Source organism: Lissotriton helveticus, chromosome 7 (genome assembly GCF_964261635.1).
Source record: "Lissotriton helveticus chromosome 7, aLisHel1.1, whole genome shotgun sequence".
Taxonomy (NCBI): Eukaryota; Metazoa; Chordata; class Amphibia; order Caudata; family Salamandridae; genus Lissotriton; species Lissotriton helveticus.
The window spans coordinates 791,307,261-791,321,564 of NC_136068.1; positions in this window are offsets into that span (position 1 = coordinate 791,307,261).

The window sequence follows — 14,304 nt, forward strand, 5'->3', positions numbered from 1 at the left end:
AAGGTCACTAACATTTTCTCAATCTACCTCACTCCTGTGTCTTTACTCTGCTTCCCTCACTTATTCTTATTCTCCATGTTTACTCCAATTTCCCTATTTCCCCTCTCATATTCAACTTCTTTCAGTCCCTATTCTTTATTTCACTTACCCTCTGTTCCCTTCCTTTGCTTCTTCACTCATTCTCTTTTTCTTAATTATTTATCTTACTCCTACACACACACCTCATCCCCCTCCCAACACATACACACACCTCTAACATGCACCCCACACACACACCACACACACACCTCATACACACAAAAAATCCTTCCACACACTCCTCAAAAACACACACACATTCCATACACACACATACATCGAACACATTTACACCCCACACTCATACACTCTTCATACATATTTCACACACCCTCACCTCCACCCACACCGAAACACCCCACACAGCCACACCCACAGACACATCTTACACACCCACGCCCCAACCTACTCCCACTGACTCCCTATAAGTCACACACACTGCATTACTTATCTTTCTTTGCTGTTTCACTCAAGCCCATTCATGTACTGTTTCCTTTACTCTCTTTGTCCTCTCTCTTGGTAACTCCCCATGTCTTATCCTAATTCCATTTTTCCCCCTCTTTCACCCCTCTTTACTTATACTACCTGGTCTTTTCTCACCATCTCTCACCGTTCTTCGTTTATCCTGGTTCCGCCACTACCCTTCATTCTCCATTTTTTACTGTCCTTTCTTTTTCTTTTAACAGCCAGTCACATTCTCCCACTATCTCTACTTTAGTGTTCTTCCTCTCTGTTCCTTTCTTTCGCTCCTTTAGTCATTCCACTTTTCTCACTTTTATCCAATTACACCTTCTCAATTTTTTACTATGTAATAAACAAGTCCTCTGTGTTCATCCTGCAGCTCTTTTTCTCCTAATTTAACTGTCTTTGTGTCCTTTCCTCATCCTAACTGCTTCATAACCATTTTTTTTCTTTTTTTGGGGGGGGCGCGCCCCGGTACGCTTACCCTAAGGACAAAAAATTGACAGAGATCCTTTAAAAATATAGGTTTAATTTTATTATTGAAAGGTAGTTCTGAAAAGAACTTTTTTTTTATTCTTTTTGTTGTTTTATATTTTTTTTAATGTTTTTTGAACATTTTGTACTTTTTTTGGCTTTTCAAAACAGTTTTATATTTTTTTGTATTTTTTATGGGAACAAACAAAGAGAAAGGGAATTGAAAATGGCTCAACTGGAGCAAAAATCAAAAAACTGAAAAAATTACTTTTTTTTTGGGGCAATTGTGATTGTCACCAGCAAGGACGACGAGCTTCAGGCTCTTTTCACCATAGGCGATGAGCTTGCCACATTCAATGCATGTTATTCTAAAATCAGCAAATCGTGGCTGAATGCAAGGCATCGTCTCCATTGACTCTGGTCCCGATTGAGTGGGTTGCTTTCTTTTGGAGCTGGTCCTTGAACACTGGGGGAGGTGACTGGCCAGTTCCCTGATCTCTGCACGAGAATAGTTATTAGGATGCTTCCGGGTCATATGCCGAATCATGGTATTATTACCAAAGGAATATTTTTAATCTGGATTGCCCCTTGAGAGTTCTGCACCACAGATTCGACAAGTTACCTTGGCCGCATTAACTTTTTTCTTGCCCTCTGGAAGAGAAAAAAACTCCCATACAATATGTTCTTTTGGGTTGTATGGGGTATTTTGTTCAGGCAGCCATCCTCTCCCCTCCTCCTCTTCCTCTTCCTCCTCCTCCTCTTCTTCACCACCAATGTATTGTTGTGGTGGTCCTCTTGGTGGTGGTGGTGGTGGTGGTGGTGGTGCAGATGCTCCAGCTGTTGCTGCTACAGTAGCCATTTCAAAGAACAGAAGTATTGTCTCTGTAGATGAAACAGGTCTTCCTCAGTCAAAGGACAAAGTCAGAATAAGGAAGAAAGGTGGGGTTTATTATCATTTGGAATAAAAAACTGTCCTGAACCAATCAGAAGTGTTATTTACAGGTCACAAGACCCAGGCTTTACTCATTTGGAAACCAAAACTGTTCTGCACCAATAGAAAGTGTTATTTTCAGGTCACAAGACCCAGGCTGGTCACAAGACCCAGGCTATACTCATTTGGAAACCAAAACTGTTCTGCACCAATAGAAAGTGTTATTTTCAGGTCACATGACCCGACGCGCTTATGCTATGCGCCGCGGGGCGCGCACGTAGTCGCGCCCGCGGGTGCGTAGCGTAAGCGCATCCAGACGTTCCGCGATCGTATGCGATCGCGTGCTTTCGGTTGCGATTACGTTGTGCGTCATATGACGCATCACGCGTCTACGCGATACGTCACGATGTTGTTTTCGTTCGCGGGAATAGCGCTTCCGGGACGATCCCTGGTACGCGCCCTGGGACGCGCCGTAATATTGCGCTTACCCGTGCGTTCCCCGGTATGCTCCCCGGGAGCGTCCCAGGGTAAAAAAAAAATTTAAAAATGTAACATATTTATACAATATAAAATTCGTTTTAAAATTTTTCACTTTTTATACCTATAAAGAGATGCTATTAAAAAACCATTGAAATTCACTGAAAAAACCATAGGTTTCACACCAGTTATAGTTAGGAATTAGCATTAAAAAAACCCTATTAAATTCACTGAAAAAACCATAGGTTTCACACCAGTTATAGCATAAAACCATTGAAATTCCCACGTTATAGTTAGTTGGACTCACTATAACTTGCGCGTGCAATGCACTGCTGATGACGTCACATATTACATCACTCATGACATGGTCAGTGACATCACTTATGACATCACTGATGACACCATCCTTGTGACAGGGTGACAGACCTCCTTTCACTGTATTGTAACCCTTGAAACAAATATTCAAAAATAGAAACTAAAATATTGAAAAAAATGGAGATACCCATACCACTTACAACAACCAATTCAATAATTCCACCATCTATATACACATGCACTCATTCACCAACAGTTCTGTGTAGTCACTCATACATATACTCAGTCATCATATATAGTGATACACCTATATATCCTGTTACACAACGACAGTCATCCAAACGTTACTCACACACATACTCACACATGCAAATAAACTATTGAACATCCATTTATTTGCATATACAGCTATACACACACTACCACTTTACTTTTAAGAAAACATACACATATTTACTCTGTTAAACAATCACTTATAGAAAAACATACTTATTTAAACAGGAACTCTTACAATCCTTCACGCTCACATATACTCACTTATATACATCAATATTCACATATATTAGATTAAAACATATGTAGTTACTGATAAAGACACTAGTGAGACAGTCATTCACTCACTAACACACACATATACACACTCATCCACCCAGTCCTGCACATATGCTTTCTTCAAAACACATACAAAGAGAGAGTCAGTCATTCATGCATCTATGTGCTAAGTAATACCCCCACCAAACCATACAAACACTCATACTGATACTAAGAAAAACATCTAATAACCCATATACATACACATGTAGCTACTCACCAACCCATGCAGCCACTAAAACACAAAGTGAAACACTAATACATATATTTAAATATTTAAACATTACTCACTAATATTTATTTTTCAGAAAAACACACATTCACTGGATGATGTCATCAGTGATGTTATTTGAGATGTCATCAGTGATGTCATGAGTGATGTCACTGACCATGTCATGAGTGATGTAATGTGTGACGTCATCAGCAGTGCATTGTACGCGCAAGTTATAGTGAGTCCAACTAACTATAACGTGGGCATTTCAATGGTTTTATGCGAGTAAAACTTCCAGCTAACTATAACTGGTGTGAAACCTATGTTTTTTTCAGTGAATATATATATATATATATATATATATATATATATAAATATATATATATATATATATATATATATTACCTACTGGCGGTCGCCAGTAGGTAGTTATAGTTAGGATTGATTTCCATAGGGAATTCGCAACATTCTATTGGGAATAACTTTGGCGCCGGTTGAGGAATCTGCCTGAATATTTCAGCAACTTTGCCTCGTGGCGCTCCGGTCCTTCCCTGAAAGTTTGGGGGGGATTCGTAAAGCGAGGGCCGAGATAAAAGGGGGGTCCCAAAACGTGTTTTCCCCATGTTAATTTTCATAGGGCGGTCTGTTTCACTTTTAGCTCGAACGGCTGAATGGATTTTCACCAAACTTGGCAAAATTGTAGGGACTGGTAGCCCGATGTGCCTTTGCTATGTCTCAAGATATGTGCTCCAGAGGATTTTGAGTAATTTAGGTTCAAAAAAATTGTTATATCTATAGCCGCGCCCCGGTACGCGTACCGGGGAGCGCTCCTGGCGAGCCACGCGACTTGCGCACGGCAAGCTGATTGGCTCTCGGGTGTCTGTAAACATTCGAAACAATCTCCAGCGGCCGCCATCTTGTGTCTCTGTAGGATCGAGACACAAAAGGTGGGAAAAAACAAAGGGGGAAATGACCAAAAGGGGGCAGGGTAGAACCCCCTGACCCCCTCGGTTTGATGTGGGGGCCATAAAAGGGGTTCGCGGGGCGAAAAAAATAAATATTTTTTTTCGATTTTCGCGGGGGGAGCGCCCGGTATGCGCACCGGGGAGCGTACCGGGGAGCGTACTACGGGGAAAACACAGTGAAACAGGAAAATAATAATTTAAAGTGATTAGAGGTAGGGTAGCCGGTAAGCGCAACGGGAGTCCTACATTTTGTGTTTTGGTAGATTTGAGACAGAAAATGGCGGACAAATAACATTGGGAATGGGTATAAGGGGGCACGGTAGGCACTGCCTGACCCCCTAGGTTTTCTGAGGGGGGCTTAGGAGGCCCATATAGGCAAAACATTTTTTTTTAAATTAAATTTTCGCGGGGGGAGCGCCCGGTACGCGCACCGGGGAGCGTACCGGGGAGCGTACTTTGGTGAAAAATAGTGAAAAAAGTTACAAAAAGATAATCATTTGGAGTGATCAGAGGTAGGGTAGCTCTGAAAAGAGCTTTTGAGTTCTGTGGCTGATTTAGGTACCTACAAGTAGGTACCAATGCACAGTCTTAAATTCAGGAGGAATATTCTATTCCCTTCAACTGAGAAGTGCACACCATCACCTCTGTAGATATCTTGCATGTTGTAACGCAAGTTGTTGTTGTATATTGAACCCATTCCATAATCTCTCATGTAAGCAGAAACAGATTTATTCACATGTTTCCGTGCTTTCTTAAATTGTGGACAAAATTGGTTGGACCACTTCCATTTCTGTCTTTGGCATATATTGGAATATACCAAGGCAGTTTGAGGAAAAAGTGCCATCAATTGCTCAAAGGTGTCCTTTAAAAGCATTTCCAGACCTACCCCAGTCAAAGTGCCCAAGTCATTTCCTCGACAGTACACAATTAAGAGGTCAGGGTGTGGCAAATGCAAAAAGGTTTTCACCAATGGAATCAATTGGTGACATTTTAATCCTCTCTGGCCAATCCATTTGATGTTCACATTTGATAAATCAAGGTTGTGAAAATTTCTGGTAGCTGCATACCTTTGAGCCCAGTGGATATAGCTATGTCCAATAATCCAGACAGAATACATGGTGAGAGGAGATTCTGGTGCTGTCAGATAAAGTGTGGGAAAGAAATGGCAGTTGGAACAATAGGAGTTTGCAAAAAAAAAAATTAGACTTTCAAGCAACGATTGGTAGATTGAGATAGTTGAAAAGTGAAAGTTAGGGTGCATGGTTGTGTTCTGTGTAAGAAGTAATTTGAATTGTTAAAAAAAAGTCATTTAAAGAAACCTTGCACCAGATAAGCTGGTGTATTCGCAGGTCAAACATCCTTGCAGAGGTGATTTGCAACATTGTAGAATAAACTTTTAAACCTGAGAGCTCAGTGAGGAGGGAGTTGCTATGGTAACAGGTAGAAAGGGCTGAGGGGGGAAGGGTGTTGGTTTAAAAATACAGAGGGAAGAGTTTTGATTGGTTACCATGAGCAATATGTGTGTAGAATTAGAGGTTTTCTGTGCCATTAAGGTTTGAAGTGCCTGGAGAACATACCTTTTGCTCTGCTAAGGAAATATTGGTGTGTGTATCTGACACTGTTCTGAATCTCCTAAAGCATTTGTAAAGGTGAGTTATGATTCATTTGGATAGAGAGATCAGATTAAGAAGCGCACTGATTTTCTTGGCTGTTGGTTTCTTTGATGTTTTTTGAAAATGCATGGTTTCTAAATTTGTAAAATAGAGGATTTGTATTTTGTGTAATAGTGATGTTTCAGTAGTGAAGTTGAATGGTTGTACATAGGACCTGTGTTCTGTTCCTAAAATGGTAATTGAAAAACGATTTTAGTGCAAATGAATGGGTTTCAGTAGTGAAAATGAATCCTTGTACATAGGACCTGTGTTCTGTTCCTAAAATGGTAATTGAAAAACTATTTTAGGGCAAATCAATGGGTTTCAGTAGTGAAAATAAATGGTTGTACATAGGCCCTGTGTCCTGTTCCTAAAATGGTAATTGAAAAACGATTTTAGTGCAAATCCATGGCTTTAACATTTTTAAGAAGGAAAAAATAGATTGGCATATTACCAAGCAATAGCGATAATTATCGCTATTGCTTGGTAAGAGACAAAAATTTACCGAAGAGCTGCGGCGATTTTTATCGCAGATAAACCTTGGTATTACCAAGGTTTATCACAAATGCGCAGGGCCGGACTGACTACCGGGCAGTTTCGAATGCTGCCGAGCTGGGGGCTGATTTCACAGCGGTGGGGGCTGATTTAGTTCATGGAGACCTGCATGTGCTTCGAAATAATTAATGCAAAACGAATTTCGTTTAGCACTCGCAGGTCTCCATGAACGAAATCACCCCCCAGCTCAGTAGCATTCTAAACTGCCCGGTAGCCAGTCCGGCCGTGCAAATGCGATAAAAAACGGCCTCAATGCATGAATATCGCTGAAAAGTCAGCGATATTCATGCATTACAGAGCTAATGCTCTTAGCCATGTTATCCACGTCCCATTGGATAACATGGCTAAGAACTGCTCAGGAGCAGGTGTTAGCTTTTGGAGATATTCGCTCTTGGCGCGAATATCTCCAAAAGTTGGTAATAGGAGATAGCGATGTTAGCGACTGTTTCCAGTCGCTAACATCTTGGCACGCCCACTTTGCATGTCATTAATGATAAATATCACTGACATGCAAAGTGGGGCCCAAGATGGTCGCTATCTCCTACTAGCTGTCGCTAACTGGTGTTAGCGACAGCTAGGTAATATGGAGATAATTTTATCTCCGCTTTCTTGGCTTTTAAAGCCAAAAAAGCGGAGATAACCCCCCTTGATAATATGCCCCAGAGTGTGCTTAATTACATAAAAATATTTGAATCTTTTACAAACATGTTATCTGTTTTACCTCAGATTGGGAAGCAGACTGAGTTTCTTTGCTGTTGGCTTGTTTCATTTTTATGGGAAATGTTTGGTAGGAATGTTTGCAAGAGATAGGAAATGTGAGTTTTCAGTACTGAAATGGAATGCTTGAACTCCAGCAATGCATCCTTTCATATGGGGAAAGCTTCATGTGAAAGCATTTGCGTCAGTCTTATGTCTGCTCTGAGGCAGGCACAATATTTTGACGTAACACTGTTCTAATAGTGACACAGTGAAATCTCATTGCTTTTACTGCGTCACTATTACGAGGCTTTCTGCGGAGAAATGACCCTTCTGTGTGCATTACACCTGATAAAGGTATAATGTGGCGCAGAGGTTTAAAAAGTGACGCATCTACTTACATGGTTCAGTTTTTAAATATGGTGCTACAAGACTAGTTTAGTTCTGTCCACTGCACTCTTGGACACAAGCTTAATCTTTTGTGCTCCCCTGGACAGGGTTCATCTCATCTGCACTGCTGCTTAGGTGTCAGAATTGTATCACATGGGGAAAGCTCCATGTGAAAGCGTTTGCTTCAGTCTTATGCCTGCTGTGAGGCAGGTGCAATATTTTGATGTAATAGTGTCCTAAAAGTGATGCAGTGAAATCTCATAGATTTCACTGTGTCACTATTACGAGGCTTTTTGCGGGGAAATGCATTCTCTCTGTGTACATTACACTTGACAGAGGTATATTGTGGCGCAGAGGTTTAAAAAGTGACACATCTACCTACATGCGTCACTTTTTAAATATGGCGAAAAAAGGTACATGTTTTATGCCGCCGATGCGTCACAAAAAGAGATGCATCAGTAGTGTAAAACTGACGCAGGGCCACATAAATGACGTTCATCTTTTTTTGAACACTACTCCAGTTTAGTCCTGTCCACTGCATTCTTGGACAGAAGCCTCACGTTTTGTGCTCCCCTGCAGGGCCGGACTGACTACCGGGCAGTTTCGAATGCTGCCGAGCTGGGGGCTGATTTCACAGCGGTGGGGGCTGAATTCGTTATTGGAGACCTGCGTGTGCTTCGAAATAATTAATGCAAAACGAATTTCGTTTAGCACTCGCAGGTCTCCATGAACGAAATCACCCCCCAGCTCAGTAGCATTCTAACCTGCCCGGTAGCCAGTCCGGCCCTGCTCCCCTGGACAGGCTTCATCACATGAGCAGTCCTCCTTAGGCCTCATAATCTTTTTTTAGAATATAATTTGAAAAACAGAGATAAGGTGATATGTATAAGCTTTTCATTACACTGCTGAAACATTTATAGTGGAAATTAATGTGTTTTACATTTTTTAGAAAGAATAAATTGTGTGTGCATGATTACATAAAAAAATTGATCTTTTCACAATCATGTCACCTGTTTTACCTGAGATTAGGAAGTGGATTGTGGAGATGAGGTGAGGCATGTTCAGAGGGACAGAGGAAGTGAGGTCTATGTTCAAGACTGTAGTGGGAGAGAGGTCTTTCCTGGGAAGCATAGGTTGTGAAGCCTTTGTATAAGAGTGCAGTGGAGTAGAGTTCATGAAGTCTATCCCCTACTGGACTCTTAGACACAGGTCTCATCTACTTTGTACCTTTGGACAGAGCTGTCTTCCACTACACTCTTCAATACAGGCCTCACCTCTTCTGCACCCCTAGAGAATCTTGACTTGATTTGTAACCCTGAATAGACCGTTTACTTTTTGTCATTGCTTTGTTGTTTGGTAATAGTGATCTATAATGTGCTATTTCTTTCTTTAACACAGATTGAAATCAAGATTTGAGGAGTAAGAAAAAATGCCTTCAAGGGAAAGGCGAAGAAAACAAGAGAACCGTCAAAAATCAAAAAGAGCAACGGAATTACAGCACTCTTCCACAACAAATACTTCAAAAAACAGGAACAAAGCTCCTGGTAAGAGAACTAAGTCTTTCATACGTAACATATGTACATCGCAAAAAAATGATGGACAGCATGTAGAAAAAGAGAATGAGGGAGTAAATTTGAAAAGGAAGGAGAGAACCTCAAAGAATTCTACAACTGGATCAGGAGAGAAAAATATGTATAGGAATAGAAGGCAGAATCATTTTAGAGACATTAGTAAACTAATGTTTTGCAATAGGGTGGTTTTAAATTTGTTAAAAACATTAGGAAAGGTAAACAGAGAGCTGCTTTTTATAAGAAAAAGAAAAGTGTAGAGAAGATTGTTGATCAGGCTTTTGAAGTAAAGAAAAAAGTATTTATTTTAATAATCAATAGAATTAGGACACTTAACAAGACAATTGATGTTTTCAAATCAAACAGTAGATGGAAAAGAGTAATTAATCGGACTAATTTTTGTAAAGTTTTTTAGGAGAATGGATGCACAGTTCAAGTTGTGAGCCATTATTTAATGAGGAGAGTTACTTCCAGGATAATGATTTAGTGCATGCAGTTGACACCAGTGGTCGAGCGTATGAAGTGAAAGACGGTTGTCCGATTGAAAAAGAGAAACTTGTGCCTAGAGAACCAGAAGATGTGTTAACTGATGAAGTTTTAGGGAGACGTACTAAAGGTCCAGTGTACACTTGGAAGTGTAGTCGTATTTGTAGTGTGCGACAGGAATCAATTGATTTGTTTTGTAATTTCTTACGTACATATAGTAAGAAAAGTCTAAAGCAGAAAGTGAAGTTGTTGCAAGACTTAGATCCTTGCAGAGTGAGAGAAAACACAGGTTTGCAAGGGCATTTACTGGCTTGTCTTTCTAGAAAAGTATGTCAGAGTGTTTTTCATCATTTTAGGATGTTAGCAGTGCATCATACCAAAATGAGGAAATTAGTGAGAATGTTGTATTATGCAAAAAGTCCAGCACTTAAGCTTAAACAATTAAACAGTGCTCTTTTGCATGGAACTGAATTAGATGTGAAGAAGATTTGTGAAGAAATTGAGATTTGTTATTTTGGTGACAAAGAGGACAGTGTAGAAATTGACACAGCAATTCAAGGTAATGTGGAAGACAATGTACAGATTTCAAATATAGAAAAGTTTGAGCAGTAAATTACCAGGTTTAAGGTGAAATCAAGTGAAAGGCAAAATTTTACTTGTGTGTGTTGTCGACAAAATCATTATAAGCATCAAACTTGATTAGTTGATTTATACGTAAAAAGTGAAAAGATGAATAATTATAAGTGGAAAGATTTTGCAACTTATTTGGGGTGGAGAATTGTTTTGATTTGAGTTCTGATCAGCGTATTTGTAAATATTGTTATGATAAATTAAATCAAAACAGAATGCCCGCTAGAGCTGTTCATAATAATCTGGAGTTGTTAGACATTCCCCGTGAATTGATGGATTTAAATACATATGAGTCTATTTTGATTCAATGTGTCCATCCTTTTCAGGCAATTGTTCGCATGGAGCCTAAGATAGGGAAATTGCCTCCTACAGAATTGCAGAGAGGATTAAAGGGAAGAGTTGTTTATTTGCCTCTAGATTTCAAAAAAAATATTGATACAATTGGTATAGAAAAAGTAGAAGAGGAACCTCTGGTTATTTTAGTTAATGGGGTTCCGACAAAGAGTAAAACAATCTGTCAAGATTTAGTGGATGTTAGGAAAGTCAAAAAGGCAACGTTGTATTTAGTCAAAAACAATGAGTATTACAAAGATGTATGTGTTGCAGCAGAGGAAACAGCTGCAGATGAAGACAGTGATTGTTCAGGCGGCCAAATTGAAAAAGTTGATGTGTGTAGAAGTGAAGAAATATATGAACATTATACTGTTCATCCTTTGCATTCCAAAGTAGTAATGGGGAATGCAATTGAATTGTTTCAAATGAAAGCAGCAAAAGGAAGTCCCATTAGTGTATGGGAAGAAAGTTTGGAAGCTCGTTGTTTTCCACAGCTATTTCCAACAGGTCGAGGTGGACGATATGACGATCGACCACTTCAAATTCCAGCATCTGAATATCGAACTGTAAGATTATATGCTGAAGATCCAAGATTTCGTCACTGCATTCCCTATTTGTTTCATCTACTGTATGAAAGTGACTTGTCTGGTCTTTCATATGCAGTAAACCATATACTGAAAAGTGGAGCACATCTGCAAAATGTTTCGGCGAGGGACTTTATGGAGAAAGTGAATCTGCAAGATAATATTTTAGAATCTCATCTAATCAATCTCATGGCATGTCAGCGTGGTACAAACGAGTATTGGTACCGTCGTCATGGGGAATTGAAATGTATGCTAAGAAACTTAGGAACTCCTACATGGTTCCTCACTCTTAGCTGTGCCGAGTATGCATTGGACGACTTACTTCAATTTCTACGAGAGGCAAATGCAAATATACAAAATATAGAATTCAAAACACATGGAGAACTGTGTTCTTTGGATCCAGTGAATGTATGCAGATATTTCAATCATAGATTTGAAGCTATGATGTCTTTTATTACCAACAAAAAAAATCCTCCCCTTGGAGAGGTTTTGGATTTCTTTTGGAGAAAGGAGTATCAAGCGAGAGGTGCTCCTCACATACATATGTTGTTATGGATTAAAGATGGACCCAAATTTGGAACAGATTCGGATGAGACAGTGATGAGCTTCATTGAAGAGTATTCAACATGTGCTGTTCCGAAAACTACGGAAGAAAACAGTTTAAGGCAACAAGTTTTACGCTTTCAATCCCATCGTTGTGGAAAGTACTGTCGTTGAAAATTCAGAAACAAGGACAAGTTCTACACAAAATGTCGTTTCGGCTTTCCACGACCAGTGATTTCTAAAGGAAGAGTAAATAATTTGATGTCTTCTCTGCCACATAGTATGACGAGGAAATCACCAAAAAATACATACAATTTAAAAAGAGACGAAGAGTCCAAGTATATCAACGACTACAACCCAGTGATTTTGTGCATGTGGAATGCTAACATGGATATTCAATTTGTTGCTGACAACTCTATTGCTGTGGCTCGATATGTGACGTCTTACATCACAAAAAAAGAAAAGACAGAACTGAAGGAAATGTGGGAGGACATTTCACATGAAAAGAGCCTAAGCAAGAAATTATACAGTTACAGTCTGAAGATGTTGTCGCATTGAGAAATTGGAGCGTATGAATGTTCTGATCGATTGTCGTCAGCAAGTCTCTATGCCAAATCTAGAACCATCATTTGGGTGAGTCTAGGTCTTGCTGCAACACGAAATCGAGTTTTGCAATCTGTACAAGAGATAGAGTATTTGGCGGAGAAAGAACCAGAAAGTACAGATATTTTGAAGATGAACATGTTGGATAAACACTATCCAAATAGAAGTCCTCACCTTGAGAACGCTTGTCTCTATGAAGTTCTGCAAAGATATATTTATAAGAGGAACATCAGAGAAGATATCAATAATGGAATTTATGCTGTCATTGGATGTGAAGGATGTCTAGTGAAACAGAAAAAAGGTCATTTGATTAATCATCGAAAATTGAGTTGTGATAATCCAGATAAAAGAGAATTTTATTATTTGGCTCTTTTGCAACTCTTTAAACCATGGCGTGAAGAAGAGGAACTACTTGGAGAATTTCTCTGTTATGAAGACTCCTTTAATGCAACGAAGGATACCATAGAATGTCCTGTTTTTCCAAATTATCTGCAAATGTTGAATGAAGAAATAGAGCAAGAATCAACAATTGCTGCAGAGATTGCGAGAGACAGTTCTCAAGGCAGTCAGAGTTCTGCTTCATTGAGTCAGGATCCACTAGGAGGACCAATTATCCAAAATGAAGCTGCCACTGCCATGGATGAGGTGGAAAGAGCTATGGAGCAAGCTCAAGAGGATGTAATTAATTTAGAAGATTTGGTGAAACAATTGAACCGTGAGCAGAAACAGATATATGATGAAGTCACAGAACAGGTTGAACATGGATTGAGTCATGAGAAGAAAGAGTGCTCATGTACATCATTTAAGCCTGTCCGACTGTACGTGAGTGGAGAAGCGGGAACTGGGAAAAGTTTTCTGATTAAAGCAATTGCATCTTATCTGCAGAAAAGGACTGAATCACCGCTGTCTTGTGTTGTTACTGCTCCAACTGGGCTGGCAGCACATAATATTAAAGGGATTACTTTACATCGTTTACTGATGCTGCCAGTGGAGCATGATCACAAACTGGAATATCCCAAGCTATCTGGTGATGCGTGTTCCGAAGTTTCGAGAGTCCTGTAGAAAATGAAACTTCTTATCATTGATGAAGTAAGCATGGTGTCAAATATAATGCTTGCTTTTGTGCATTTGAGAATGCAAGAAATTCTTAGAACAGACTATGATGTTTTATTTGGAGGAAAACATATTATTGTTTTTGGAGATCTTCTGCAGTTGACTCCAGTGAAAGGACAACCTGTTTTCAAAAAGCTCATGCATGAAGATACCAGGAAGTGCCTAGGAAGCATTGGAAACGTTAATATATGGTTAAACTTCAAATATGCAGAACTGCTTCAAAATATGCGGCAGGCAAAGGATGAAGATTATAAAAATATTTTACAAGATGTAAGAGTTGGAAAAATAAGTCAGCAAGGGAAAGAAGCTTTACATGGACGGTTAATTTCAAATTTGTACCCAAATGAAAACATTCTTCCAGAGAATATTTTTAAGAAAATTAACGAGAAGAAATCTGCCATATGTTTGATGCCAACTCTGAAAGAATGTTCCATGTTCAACAACAAAATGTTAAATTTAGAAAATGAAGAGATAGTGAAACTGGAAGCTACAGATAAAATAGAGCATATGGGAGCAACAATTGTTTTGTCTAAAAATTTGAAGTCAAAATTGGATTCATTAGAGAAGACTATATCTAAAACAGCTGGTTTTGAAAAGACTCTGAATGTGTGTTTGAATTGTCGTATCATTTTGAGAAGGAATTTAAA